The 16,102-nt window shown below is 34.1% G+C and overlaps 1 long non-coding RNA gene across 1 annotated transcript; it reads right to left on the bottom strand.

Moving 5' to 3' along the window:
* Window positions 1-471: 471 nt before the first annotated feature.
* Window positions 472-7,051, bottom strand: LOC127865263 (uncharacterized). Its single transcript, XR_008042552.1, has 3 exons — window positions 7,003-7,051; window positions 1,428-1,525; window positions 472-1,070 (listed from the first exon to the last, which is right to left on the bottom strand). It is a non-coding gene; the product is annotated as an uncharacterized LOC127865263 (long non-coding RNA).
* Between the last annotated feature and the right edge of the window lie 9,051 nt (window positions 7,052-16,102).

The raw sequence follows: 16,102 nt of genomic DNA, 5'->3' as shown, positions 1-16,102 counted from the left end.
ATTTGCACGCTAACAGGAACGCCGACGCCGGGGTGGGTAGGATAGCTCCACTATATATATTTCATACAGAATAGTCGAGCTAAAAATCCGGTAAAGAAGATTAACACGGAAGAACTGCACACATGGATTTCTCAGAACCAAATTAAGTGTTATTATGAAATTGGACGTTAAAAAATAGGGTTACATTATTATGCTTAATAGTTCTGAACTTTTTATTCAAATTACATAGAATGTTTGAATTTTAAAAACATTGTTATAGACAATGAACTTTTATTACTAAACTGTTTCCCATAAGGCCAAACAAATATTGTTTCTGGTCACCAGATTGACCCTCTTTTTTGTATCCCGACCCAATCTTTTTTTATTGACACTTTCTTTAAATATGTCAAAAGTCAATTATTTATAAGTAAGTTCTTTTTAAGGTAGATTTGATCATTTTTCAACCAAAATAAGCATAGCAGCACAATTAAGAACAGAACAGAAAAGAACTTTATTAGGTAACTTATACTATATGGTATATCGTTACAAACAAATGTTAATTTATAAACATAAATCACGCAACTCCCGTACCATTCTCACATATTTTCACCCATACGCACTATCCTCAGAAACACACAAAAATACACTCACACTAACATATGCATTAATTCAACATAGAATATACATTTTCATCAAACATAAATGATAAATAAATCAATCCAATCAAATATATTTAAGATATTTAAAATATTCGAGGATAGACTTTCCTAAAAAGATGTGAAAATTCAATTAATCAAGGAATCTTGTAATAATAATATGTATGCTTGTAGTTAGGTGAAAGTTTACTAAAATCATATTCTAACCCCAGTTCATTATTACACAAATCACAACAAATGGAAAACTGTTAGACTTCCTTAGTTTCAAACCAAAATACTGATTAACTAAAGTTCTTCGGCAGATAGTTGAGTTTCCACAATAGTCCTTCATTTCTCTGGTCATATGTGCAGATGCAATGACTGATTTGTTAAAGAAGAGAATGGCCAGGGCATCAACATGGCTTCTTCCTGCTCTGCCGATCTCTTGTATGTAAGCTGCAAATATAATGTGTGTGTGTTTATATATATATATATATATAAAGATGTACATTTTGCTAAAAATATTAGGAAAATTGTTCCTAGTTTTAGGAAAACTTTGTTAATAGGTAATAAACAGCTCCAGAAAAAATGGATTATTTGTGTCATGTTTGAGCTGAGAGAACAGATTAGAACTTAAAGCACAAAATAAAGTTGTATAAGCTCAGGTCAGTTTGTTTGCATCAGCAGATCAAAACTTCATTATCTACTAGTATTATCTTGTTTGTGCTCAATGCTCAATTATGTGCTCATGGCTCAAACTGCAAATAGTTTTGTTGACTTTTATATATAATATTGGAGCTTAATTATGCTTACATTCTGACCAATGTTGTTTAATTCTGTGTTCGCAATCAGAGACGTAGATAACAACGTCTCTGTCGCAATGCATCTGTAACTGACTGGCTGTTGATAACCTGAAAAAAGAAGAAAGCAGTGTAGTGTAAGGGCTAGTTTAAATAATTAGACCTTGGTTACACAGGATTATCATCCCACCAAGGAAAATTACAAGCATCTGGATTTAATCTCGCTCGGTAGGCATGTCATCACAGGTTTTAGTCCTGCATGTGTCATAATCTCTTTCTCTTGTGTACTATGACTATGTAAATTGCTTAGCAGTTGAATTTAAAATTTAAAAAAAAATACCGATTATTTACAATAATAATTATTTTAACTTAGCTCTCTCAGCCATCATAGCAAAAATTGCAAGTACAATAGGACAATGTAAATAGTTCTATTAGAATGAGCAGTGGCCGCTTGTAAAATTTATTATATAGTTGTTTGTTATAAATGAGCATTGATAAAACAATCAAATTAAATGTATGTACAAATACATTATCGATTTTAAACAGAATAAATTGTATTATGTAAGCCAAAAATGTACATATCATTGGTAAAAATAAGGATTTTGACGGTACTATTACTCCATATAATAAATGTTATCCGAAATTACATTTTCCATTTATTTATCCGAAAACTATTCAACTTATAAGAATGAAAAATCTCAAACAAAATCAATCGTTCCGTGAAAATGAGTCATACCATTCACTGTGAATGAACAAAAACTGTCACGTGACCACAAAAGTAAACGTCAGTAGTCATTTTATGACAACAAACAGCCGCGCAAGGTAGGTTTTTTCGGCGTAAGCTGTATTAAGCCAGCTTTTCACCCTGACTTGACCTTTGTAAGTGTCCAATAATACTCAAATAAAATTTCACGCGGCTAGGTACGAATGAATACACTTCATTTATTCCATTGGCTGATTTGAGTATAACACCAGAACATTGGAAACATATCCGCGTCTTTGTAATACTGTTTTACTGCATGAAACAATTTTATCTCTAATGAAAAGGCTCAATAGATAGAACAGTTTTGCAATCAATTTTCGACATAAATACAGTTTGTGCGTTCACCTTTTATTTTCAGAGAATTACCAGCGCAAAAGCGTTTATACTAAAGGCTATGTTGTCATATTTAGTACTTACTTGCATTGCATTTCAACTCGCGAGGTTTCGGGTCAATTCGCGGCCATTTGTGAAAGTCAGAGTTTATATACAGTTCATCACCGGAGTTCGCAGAAGGGGTTGCGAAGTGTTACACCGGTCTTACTGACAATAACGTAGTGACTGTAATGCATTGCATTCCAATCCGCAAGGTATCAAGGTCAGTTTGCGGTCAGTTGCAGAAATCTTTATATAAACGCCGTCTCGTAAACTTTGTGCACTTGAAGTCTGTTTTGATCAAAAAGATACTAAATAAAGATATTCGGCGATATTATTGTGGTATGTCAATCATCGATTTTTAATATGGTTTCAACATTTGCATGATAAGGACCAATTTTGATAAAATTAATTAGAAATATTTATCCATTTAGACCAGTTTATTTATGAGCACAATAATTCACTATACTATAATTATGCAATTAAATAAGATTCGAGTATTGCCGGCTGACCTATATGCACTCGTTTATTTTCATGTTTCTTGTGTTTTTCTATTCTGTAAATATAGATATCTGAGTAATATCACATAAAGCAAAATAAGCCACGAAATCTGGCGCAGCACCCCGTAATTGATTTGCTTATGATGTAGCTAAGAACTGCGCAGAAAAAAGGCATCCGCTACTTTTTATCACATAGAGATAACTTTTGATCGTTCATAAACATCGACCACAATCAACGCCGTATATCTTTTTTTAAAGATATTTCTTGTTTCCAATATCTTTGCCGATCATCCTCTGACTTTCATACGACCTAGTGCAGGCAATATGGCATGCATATAGCTTTCGATCGGTATATCACGCGTTTTGTGTGTTGCTCTGGTTTTCGAGAACACTTCGGCGCAAATTTCCATTTAAGCAGCAAACGTCAGTAGTAAAATGACAAAGAGTCGGTGTTCTCGAAAATTAACTATCACAGAACTGTCTATGCTTTACCGGAAGAACAAATATTGCATATGTCTATGCATAAACAAACAAAATTATCTGCCGGATAATAAATAAACGTTTAAAGAGTGAAAACAAATATGGCAAACGTCAGTAGTACCTTTAGGAATGGCAAACGTCAGTAGCAAAAATATGCAAACGACAGTAGACGAAAAAATTCAGGCCTTTAATTTAATGAAAAACATGTGAATCAATATAGTTTATGCTAATTTAGATTAAAATTAGATATAACAAGTTAAGATTGATGTTATAAGTTAATGCACGACATAATATATAAATTCTGCAACAACAAAAATTAACTAATGTTAAAGTGATATTATGGGCATCTAACAGTTTATAGGTGTCTATCGCAACCATTGTGTTTTTTTGTGTGTGTTCACTTCATATACACTTATATTTGTTAATGCAGCATCAAAATATTTACAAATATCCCGGAAAGAGAAATATAATGCTTTTGAATATCAACCGTACTTTCATTTTGACAACTGACGACAGGAATGATTCGATTTACAATGTAAATCTAAATTGATTTGTATGCAGATTCGTTCATACGAAACAAAGACACTTATTTTGTTTCACGGATCATTTCGTAATTTTCAAACAAGTAAAATAGTATAAGTCAAAAATCAATAAGATTGCATATTATTTTATTAAAGTGATATTATGAATTGGGCTGAAAAAATTAACAGGTCAAAAGAGTTAGTTAAAATGTGATTAATGACCAATTATCTGCAACGCATCTTGCAACCAGTTGGTTATAAAAATATATATAATAAATTCGATATTTTACGTGACTGGTGAGTCCTCTTCCGGGGTCCTCTTAGTCGGAATGATCCGTAAAACAAAATAGTGTCTTTGTGTCGTATGAACGAATCTGCATAAAACTCAATTTAGATTCACATTGTACATCGAATCATTCCTGTCGTCAGTTGTCAAAACGAAAGTACGGTTGATATTCAAAAGCATATTATATTTCTCTTTCCGGGATATTTTTTCAATATGTTGATGCTGCATTAACGAATATAAGTGTATATGAAGTGAAAACACCAAAAATAAACAACGGTTGCGATAGACACCTATAAACTGTTAGATAAACATAATATCACTTAAACATTAGTTCATTTTTGTTGTTGCAGAATTGATATATGTCGTGCATTAATTTATGACATCAATCTAAACTTGTTATATCTAATTTAAATCTAAAATAGCATAAATTATATTGTTTCACATGTTTTTCATTAAATTAAACGCCTGCATTTATTCGTCTACTGCCGTTTGCATATTTTTGCTACTGACGTTTGCCATTCCTAAACGTACTACTGACGTTTGCCATATTTGTTTTCACTCTTTAAACATTTTTTTAATATTTGGTAGATATTTTTGATTGTTTATGCATAGACATATGTAATAAATGTTCGTCCGGTAAAGCATATACAGTTCCGTGATAGTTAATTTTTGAGAACACTGACTCTTTGTAATTTTACTACTGACGTTTGCTTCTTAAATGGAAATTTGCGCCGAAGTGTTCTCGAAAACCAGAGCAACACATAAAACGCGTGATATACCGATTGAAAGCTATATGCAGGGCCGTACCCAGGATTTGTTGACTGGGGGGCCCAACCGGGGAGGGTTCCCCCCTCCCTATATATATACTTTTTTAATTTGGCACTTTGCAAGGTGAATTTTAATGCTTATAAAAATGGTGTTTTGTGATATGAATTAATGGAATATAACAAGAAATCAGCACATTTTGTAAGTCTTAAGCTTTAAACATTGGTGTGAATTCACAACAATATTAAAAGCTTTAGATTTCCGAAACTAACAGGTTTAAACTGACGATTATCCACATCAACTCTCGTATTGCTTCCACCATTCTTTTTTTACAAATCAATAACGTCATAGGTTTTTTTCACTGATTTTTTGGGAAAGACCTTGCCTTTTTAAGGAAAAAATTTCGCGAAACGCCTAATTTATGGGGGAAATAATGAAAGTCTTAAATAATCAATTTAACATATTTTACTGTTTTGAAACAAATTCAAGGCAACAGATAATTTAATTATACAATATTTTACTACACTGGATCATGTTAACTTATATAACGAGATCGATTTGTTGTTTCAATTTTACTTTTTTTTACCAATGAGCCATTAATAGGTTGACATTACTCAATTCTCGGTACTCAATTATCAATGCGGGGAACACGTGGTCAGATTTGATAAAAAATGGCCGCCGATGCCTCGATTCGATGGAGAAACTGAGTCTTCAAACAGGTACATCTACCTTATTACTTACTTGTTTTTAATCGGATAACGCCTATCATATGGCCAGCCGGAACCGTTTTCTGCTGGTTGGTCTGAGTGTGGAGATAACTCATGGAATATTTCGCGATTTCCTGACGGAAAACGTTTGAAGACTCAATTTCTCTATCGAATCGAGGCATCGGCGGTCATTTTTTATCAAATCTGACCACGTGATTCCCCGCATTGAATTATTTTGGTTAAATTATTTTAAATACTGAATTCTGCCAAATTCGTATCTGTTGCTCGGCAAATTTATGAATCTGTTTTTCTTTTCAACAGATATGTTTAACTATCTCATCGTAGTCTTTTTCCGTGATTTCCTTGCAAAAATGATAAATACTCAGTTTTAATACATTTGTCAGTGTTTTTGTTCCGGTTCAAATTCAGGGCCCTATCTCAATGTAAAAAGTATATATTGGGACCTAAAAATTCCCAAATAAAAGGTTTCCAAAAAAAAACAAGTTAACTTTTATAGGGGAAAAATACGTCTAGGGAAAAGGGCCTTCTCAAAGAAGGAAAAAAACCTGCGTCAGCAATTATCAGACTATATTCTACAACCTCCTGTAGCAGTTGCCTCCATTTGCTGCACTAATCAAAATACATGATACATCAACCATCGATAGATGAAGCATTCATGATCACAATGGGGGACTGATCGGGGATGTGTGTACAAGGCGATAAGAAAACATTGCCTATGGGCTTATCTCGATTGGCGAGCGCTAATCCCCTTGTTTATCAGGGACAATAAAACATAGATGCTCTTTTGTTTTGAGGGAAAGTGTACTGTGGGCCCTTGCACAAGAGAAAAAAATGCAGTGGGCCGATCATTTAAAAAAATCATAGTTCGACAGCCAGCTGGGGGGGGGGGCCGGGCCCCTGGGCCCATGGCCTGGGTACGGGCCTGATATGCATGCCATATTGCCTGCACTATAGGTCGTATGAAAGTCAGAGAATGATCAGTAAAGATATTGGAAAAAAACCTACCTTGCGCGGCTGTTTGTTGTCATAAAATGACTACTGACGTTGACTTTTGTGGTCACGTGACAGTTTTTGTTCATTCACAGTGCCATTGAAATACTTAATTATAATACTGATCAAGAGATAAATAATTTGCACAACGAACCACCTTTTAAAATTTGCTATTTAACTTACTATTGCCATCGCCTCCGCTATAACTTCGTCTGTACCACAGGTGAAGGGCGCGTGGCCAAGTCACTTTAACACTATCAATTTGTCATAAAACAACATTTTTTATCATATTGACCCCAAAAAAAATAAAAAAAATTCTGATATGTTATATATGAACAAGGTAGGCGAAAATCGACCGCCATTTAGGCAATTAATCGCATAAAATGTTGATGAAGGTGATTTTCCTGTGTCAAGAGATACGTACCTTGTTCATATATAACATATCAGAATGTTTGTTTTTTTTTTTTTTTGGTCAATATGATAAAAAATGTTGTTTTATGACAAATTGATAGTGTTAAAGTGACTTGGCCACGCGCCCTTCGTCTGTGGTCTGTACCTGCTGACTCTGTGTATACAAAGGGGCAGGTAATCCAGAATAAACGTTAAATTGACATAACAAACAATTTGATTGGCTGAGCTAAGTCGGGATCTCGAGATGACGAAAATGCTCTCCTCTTTTATTTAATGCACTCTGCCTTTTTTCTGCACCGCTCTTTTTTTAATTGTACGCCGCTTTTATTTAGTTTTGCACTCCTCTTTTTTCTATCTCGTGGCCACGACATAGCTAACTCGTGGCCACGAGATAGAAAAAAGAGGAGAGCAATTTAAAACAAGAGAAGCGCCTCTCTTTTTTTAATTGCACGCCGCTTTTATTTAGTTTTGAACTCCTCTTTTTCTAGAAAAAAGAGGAGAGCAATTTAAAAAAAGAGAAGTGAATGTCACCTCTATGCCACCGTACCTCAGAGAATAGACATGTGAAATAACTGTTATTTGATTGTATAATGTGTATGTTTAATATTGTATGTGCATGTTATAATCATATTATACTAGTACTAAATAAATGTATTTTATAAACGCAAGCCATAATATTCTCATGCTGCAATTATTTTTTTGAAGGTATCAAACTGTTAAGAAATTGGGTAAATTAACTTGTGTTATTTGTCAAGTTTCAAGGTATTTCTTATTCCGTGAGAAAGTTACATAATGGATAATATTTCTATAGTGTTAATTGGATATCTCAACAATGTTTAAGATAGACTAGAACAATACCACAATCTGCGTCACTTTAGAGATAACTTGAGAAGTTTTATCAGGATGTTAACATTAACCAGCAGTGTGTTAGATTAATCACCAGTGCTTCGCCAATTAACGGTCTGTAAACAGATACAGATAAATATTTTCCCAAGAAAACATATATTTGAAAAGAACGACATGTTCCATAATCTAATGAATAGTTAAAGGGACATCACTGTATTATACTTTACTATTATCTGTAAGAGTTGTCTTTATATATGAATGTATATGCTATGCAGTTTGTTGTACACTTGCAGCTTAGACATAACAGAATAAACATGTAGCCGCAAACGCCTTGAGTTGTATAAATTACACCGGCTAGACTACAACAGCATGTACATTTCAAAACAATAATTATTTATCTAAATTTAGGTTAAAGGTGTTTATTTGTACAGTATGAAGAGACAGGTAACATTATGTTCATAATGTAGAGTGTTTCATGTAATTTTACTATATATTTTGACCTCCTTTGAAGCATATCATTTAGGATTAAAAATGTCTATCGGTAGTATCAGCCCTCTTCGTGAATACATACGAATTATTTTGGGAGTGAAAAATAAAGAAACATGTGTTATATGTCAATATAAAGTTAAAAGTGTAGTTTTGGACATACCAACACAAACAGCATTTAAATCTGCATTGTTTTGACAAAATACTTGCTAGATTTAGCTCCCTGTAGTAATCTGTATCATGCGAGATATGTCTCATTATGTGGGCCCTGCTATAATTGGTTGCACGGAGTCTAGATGAGACATTATACGCTCCGTGTTGGTTAATAAGGTTTTTTCGGCGTAAGCTGTATTAAGCCAGCTTTTCACCTTAGCCTGACCTTTGTTAGCGTCCAATAGAATTCAAATAAAACTTCCCGCGGCCAAGTACAGATGAATACACTTCATTGACTGCATTGGCTGATTTGAGAATACGACCAGAACATTGGAAACATGTCCGCGTCTTTGTAACACTGTTTTACTGCGTGTTCAGCATGAAACAATTTTATATCTAATGAAAAGGCTTAATAGATAGAACAGTTTTACACTCAATCTCGACAACAATACAGTTTGTGCGTCCACCTTTTATTTTCAGAAGATTTTCAGCGCGAGAACGTTTGCACTTAAAGGCTATTTTCTCATATTTATTACTATCTTCCATATTCCTGTAAACATGTTAACATGTTAAAGAATAGAGAGCAGTGGAAACGAAGACTCACTTTAATGCATTGCATTTCAACTAGCGAGGTTTATCGGGTCAATTTGCGGCCACTGTGTGTGAATGTCAGAGTTTACATACAGGTCATCGCTGCGTCTCTACCCTATGTGCTGATCGGAGTTCGCGGCCAGGAAAATAATCGTTACATAATAAAGACGCTATAGCGTGAACTAGGTGAACTGGAATTTTCTTTAGACCAGACAGATGTTAAATGAAGATATCCAGCGATATCATATGGTATGTCAATAATAGATTCTTAATGTGTTTTACAACAATACCATGATAAATATTATTTTTAATTAATTTAACAAGAATTATGCCATCATATTGACTAATGAATTAAGCATGAGCGCAATGATTCTCGATACTGTTAAAAATCGAATCAAATAGCAACGCCAGACAAACCACTAAATCAGGTTTGTTCGAAAAACGCGCGTATAAATATTTTAAAATATATACGGATACTTCGCGTGTGGCCGGTTGACTCATATGTTTTAATTTCACTTCCATTCTTCTTTTGGTTTTCTGTTTTGTATCTATACGTTTATGACCAGCAATATGTAATAATGTAAAATAAGCCGCGAAAACTCCGCGTATCATCCCGTACTGCGTTTGCTGCAGGTAAGAACTGCACAGAAAAAGACATTCGCTATCTTTGATCTCATTCATTGAAGTCTTTACCTTTCATTAACTGCAACCACAATCAACGCCGTATATCTTTTTTAAAGATATTTCTTGTTACCTATGCGCATATGTTGGTTCTATAAATACTGGTAGAATCTTAAAGGGGCCGTCCAACGTTTTGGTACATTGACAAAATTAAAAAAAGTTGTTTCATATTCGCAAATTTTCGTTTGTGTCATGATATTTTTGAGGAAATAGTAATACTGACCATTTACTATGCCCTTAAATATCCTTATATGCAGCTTTTGACGATTTGAAAACTTGAAAATTATAAAGCGTCGTGCGATGCGAAACGATTGAATAATTTGGAAAGTTCTGTTGTTGTCCTTATATTATGGGAAACTACGAGGATTGCTTAAATATATAGGTAATCAAGAGCACCGCATAAACGGGTGCCAACGCTCGGCTGCGGGTGCATTTTTTTATAAATGAAAGCTTGTCAGAATTTTTCTTGACCTTGTGACCAAAATATGGGTTAGGCGTGTAGAACTCATCAAGGTGAAGCTACATATGAAGTTTCAAAGTTGTAGGTGGAAGCACTTTGATTTTATAGCCAATGTTCAAAACCTTGACAAATGTCAAGGTTTTAGCACGACGCGGACGGCGGACGACGAGATAGCTATGACAATACCTCGGGTTTTCTCCGAAAACAGCCGAGCTAATAATACATCCGCTCAAAGCATGAGCATGAATGGTCGAGTGGTCTAGGCGGGAGACTTTTTACTCCAGGGGTCAGTGGTTCGAGCTCTGTTGAGGGTTACTTTTTTTTCTTTTTTTAAATTGTATTCTTGTTTTTTTACTGGAGATTTTTAGGTCAAATGTTTAAATTTATCAATATAAAGCATTTAATGACATGCTTCAATACATGCCAAAATCTGTTGGACGGCCCATTCAATGGAAAAACAAAACAATTAATTGCTCATGTTGATCTTAAAATATTTGTACATTTTTTCAAAACTTAGCAGCATATAAAACATTTAATAAAGCTACTGATAAGCCATAAACAAACTAACATAATTATGTGTTACATAATTTAAAAATCATAGCATTACCCTGGAATAAACATGACCTACTTTCCAATGAACACCGGAAATCATTGATCGTCTTATAGTTATGAATAGCCATCAAATAAATTAATACTCCTAATCATTGAAAAAACAACTGTCTTGCACTTCTTGAGGGTTTTTCGTTAAAGTCACAAGAATATGAGGTGGGCCGATAATATGAGAATAAGCGATATAAATTCATGTTGACACCCAGATAGTAGTCAACGGTAAATCAAACGTAAAAGTTATTAATTCTGTTATTTCTATGTTAAACACCGGTTGAAAAAGAACAACAAGGTATACAAGGAAAGTCAGCCTAATACAGGTGGGTGTTAAACCGTGCAGGTATTTCTGCAGACAAGCAGCATCCAGGAGAACAATATCCGCTCTCTTACGTGTACTTAAACAGGTTTATAAAATAGCATCATGATATGTGTAGGTAATATTTGTGGGCATATCTTTTTATCACTTGATAACTTGAAGCACCTCTGAACTATGGCCCATGTAGTTGCCGTCACTCCTGATAACCTTCTCGTACCTGTCGATCGCAGTTAACAATGCACGTATAAATAAACCTCTCATTCTACCAAAGAACAGTTATCCAATGGAATTCACTACCTTACCTTTATACATCCTTGCCCCCGTTATCCATCTGTAGACACAATGTAATAACATTAAATAAACATCCAACTGAGAGCCTTTGTACCATTGTCACCTTTAAACTAATAGGCACTGGCGCAAAATCTTATATTTAGGAGGAATGCTGTATCAGTAGAAGAAGAATTAAAAACTACATCCTAATTAACATTTTTGGATCTGTATCTTAAACAGTTTAAATTAAAACTTATCTTGAAACTTAATAATACCAACGTATTAATTATCTACTCTGGTCCTATTGTTTAAGGGTAACCCTCTGCTTAGTTTAATAAACAGCCAAATTGCTGGAAGCACTACTCAATTGCGGCCCTTTAATAGTAAAAATTATTTAAACTAATAAAGTTCTTTCTTTAACTCAAATAGTTGTAATCTGATCACCATCAAACAGATCTCTTTAAGCGTTTCTTAATTATCATTATGGCTCGATTGGTCAATATCGGCTCGGGTACTACTTACATGTAAACCGGGTACACTTAAGTATACTTACATGTACCCCGGGTTGGAAAATATACTAAAACGTACCCGGAAATTTTAACGCTAAATCGGTCGTTGTTGGCTCTTTTTTTTTAATTAATTATGTTCATATTTATGTCAATTTTTTGTTAAATGGCCACTATATTATCGGAACTCATACTCAAAAAGCATGTTGGTGCAGTTTTTGTTTTAAAAGAAGTTTGTTTCGTAATAAGGGTTATCGGTAGCGCGCTTTACGAAATCGGATTATGGGCGAGAATAAATATCGATTACAGCCTAATATCGTCCGAGTACGTTTTAGTGTATTTATACCGTACCCCGGGTACATGTAAGTATACTTAAGTGTACCCGGGGTAGTAGTACCCGAGCCGACAAGGACCAATCGAGCATCATTATGTAGCACAGGTCACATTTTTGTCTCCCTTTTCACAAAACATACATTAATTTTTTGTGTGTAAATTCTGTCCTCTTAAGTGTCCATTCACCCAAGCAGGCTAATGCAATAGTTGTTAAGTCCAATCATAATCATGAAATATTGTTATATTTCACTGATCACGCTTGCATTTGCAAAGACAATTTAGTTGAGGTGTAAAACTGTTTTATTTATTACACATTTTGTATTGTTGTATTATGAAATGTGTGTGAAGTGTACTAATTGGAATATTCATAGTTCATAAAATTGCAAGCTCAGTGTAGACCAGACCAATATGTGGGCGTACTTTGTAACACGGTGGCGCTCATGTTGAACACATTTTTCGGCATAGCTGTTTCACGTCACGTTTGACCTTCATCATGATAGATCCGAAATGAATAAACCCGAATTGTTCATTGGCTAATAATACAAAAATCACTGTAAACATTGGTAGTCTGGTTTCCAGACTAAAACATTGGATGCATATCATTTGAAGTGAAAATGAAATATGAATATATTGTAAATTACATGTCAATTACAATAAATTAAAAACTGTCATGATACAAAACATCCTCTAAACATTAAATCGAAACGTTTCTCCTTAGTTTACGAAGCAGTATAGCATTAATCACATGTCTGTACAATTAAAAGAATCTATTGTTTACCATTCTATACATAGATGGTAACGTCACTACGTTATTGTCAGACTGGTGTGTACACAATGATTGTTTACATGCCATAGCGGCCACACTAAACACTATAAAAACAGGCTAGATTGCACTTTACCGGTACGCAGTTGTTTACCACTATCGACAAGGCGGGTGTTTGGGGCGGTAGCCCACGATACTAAGGAAATATATAGGTGTTGGAAATATATCTGTTTTGATTTATTATAATCCATATTTGCGGTTATTAGTGTAAATTTGTTTCTTTGTACTTTGGTTCGTTCATTTTTTATATAAAGTTCTGTTTTTCTGCAAAAAAATCATATCACTATGATGCTTGCAATATTAAGTCTTTTATGTTTACATTCTTCTAACATCTGTACACATTATAACACATTATCTGTTATTTCATTCCAACATTATGTTCATAATTTTTCAGTGGCGAATATGTTTTATTATGCCCCCCTTCGAAGAAGAGGGTGTATATTGCTTTGCTCATGTCGGTCTGTCGGTCGGTCTGTCGGTCCGTCCACCAGGTGGTTGTCAGATGATAACTCAAGAACGCTTGGGCCTAGGATCATGAAACTTCATAGGTACATTGATCATGACTCTCAGATGACCCCTAATGATTTTGAGGTCACTAGGTCAAAGGTCACGGTGACCCGAAATAGTAAAATGGTTTCCGGATGATAACTCAAGAACACATACGCCTAGGATCATGAAACTTCATGGGTAGATTGATCATGACTCGCAGATGACCCCTATTGATTTTGAGGTCACTAGGTCAAAGGTTAAGGTCACGGTGACCCGAAATAGTAAAATGGTTTCCGGATGATAACTCAAGAACGCATACGCCTAGGATCATGAAACTTCATGGGTAGATTGATCATGACTCGCAGATGACCCCTATTGATTTTGAGGTCACTAGGTCAAAGGTCAAGGTGACCCGAAATAGTTTAATTATTTTCGGATGATAACTCAAGAACGCATACGCCTAGGATCATGAAACGTCATAGGTAGATTGATCATGACTCGCAGATGACCCCTATTGATTTTGAGGTCACAAGGTCAAAGGTCAAGGTCACGGTGACCTGAAATAGTAAAATGATTTTCGGATGATAACTCAAGAACGCTTTTGCTTAGGATCCTGACACTCAATAGGTACATTGATCGTGACTCGCAGATGACCCCTATTGATTTTCAGGTCACTAGGTCAAAGGTCAAGGTCACAGTGACAAAAAACGTATTCACACAATGGCTGCCACTACAACGGACAGCCCATATGGGGGGCATGCATGTTTTACAAACAGCCCTTGTTTTCCTATTGAAACTAATGCATTACTCGTTCAAGTATGCAAACCTAGTCATTACAATACTTATTGATAATAAAACATACAATTTCACCTCTTCTTGTTCTTCATTTTTATTTGTTAATACATTAAAATATATTATCTTATTATCACTCACTACCTTCATTAAAATACATGGTCGCTTCATTCCATCTCCTTTCACTGGTCGCAAACATTAAAACATCAACGCCGTATATCATTTAAAGATATATCTTGTTTCTAATATCAAAGCTTTGATTATACGTTTTGGTTCGGAATGCTAGTCAGTTCAGCATCTGGTCATTTCGGACTTTAGTCACTTCGGCACTCGGTAGTTATTTCGGCACTTGAAGTTGGACGTTTCGGCACTTATAGTTAGACACTTCGGCCCTTAGTTTGTTTTTTAAAAATGCATAGGTTTATAATATATTAAATGCATATATCGGTAAATTAATATATTTTAACATACATTGTATTGTCATCTCAATGCCTTCTATGGAGTTATTTGATCTTAAAATTGAATATTAATGGGAAATGGAAATGAATAATATTTAAATCTAAATATAAATCTTCGCAAACCTCATAGTAATCGTTTAAATGATTAACATTTTTTAAATAAATAATGAATTAAATGAATTTATTGTTAATATATTTTTTAACGTGTATTGCATTGTCATCGACACTTACGTTTCGACACTAACTTCAGTTTTAACCTAAGATATTAATATTTATTATTGATATATTAACTAGGAACGTCAAAATAAGGCAAACACATCGAATTTTAATCAGTTTTATTTTTCTTGTTTGAAAAACTGTATAAAAAAACGACATACATGGCACAAATCGATAAAAATTGACATGACCGAACAAATATAATTCATCGAATTTTAATCATCTTTCTTTTTTCTATTTTCAAAAAGTAAAAAAAACAACATATATGGCAAACATCGATAAAAATGGACATGACCAAACAAATATAATTCATTGAATTTTAATCAGTTTTATTTTTCTATTTTGAAAAAAGTTAAAAAAGAAAAAAACGTCATAAAAAAATTTCGAATTTTAATCAGTTTTATTGTTTTATTTCGACAAAAGTTATAGAAAAATACATGGCAAACATTGATAAAAATGGACATGGCAAACAAATATAATTCACCACCAGAAGCATCTGGCCCGTACACGTTGGTACACTCTCTGAAAAGACGTGAGACGGAGATCTCGATCTCTCTGAGTATTTCTCCCACAGATTAAACGGTTAAATTACGGTCGGTCGTGAAAGTAGAAACAATCGAGTTGAAATAGAATATTTTGCACTTACATGTATTTCACTAAAACTTTGGAATAATTGAACAATTAAATCGTCACTTTGAATTTGATTTTAAAAAAGTCACACTTTTCAACTATTTTCCTAAATACTCCAACATCGCAAGGGATTATTACGTACTGATGGTCTATATATAAGGATCAACTGATTGTTCAATAGATAAAAAAATACTCGCTATATATATATATCTAATT

The sequence above is a fragment of the Dreissena polymorpha genome, chromosome 1 (genome assembly GCF_020536995.1).
Source record: "Dreissena polymorpha isolate Duluth1 chromosome 1, UMN_Dpol_1.0, whole genome shotgun sequence".
Taxonomy (NCBI): domain Eukaryota; kingdom Metazoa; phylum Mollusca; class Bivalvia; order Myida; family Dreissenidae; genus Dreissena; species Dreissena polymorpha.
The sequence above is the reverse complement of the archived record's forward strand: the minus strand, read 5'-3'. Positions and strand labels throughout refer to the sequence as shown.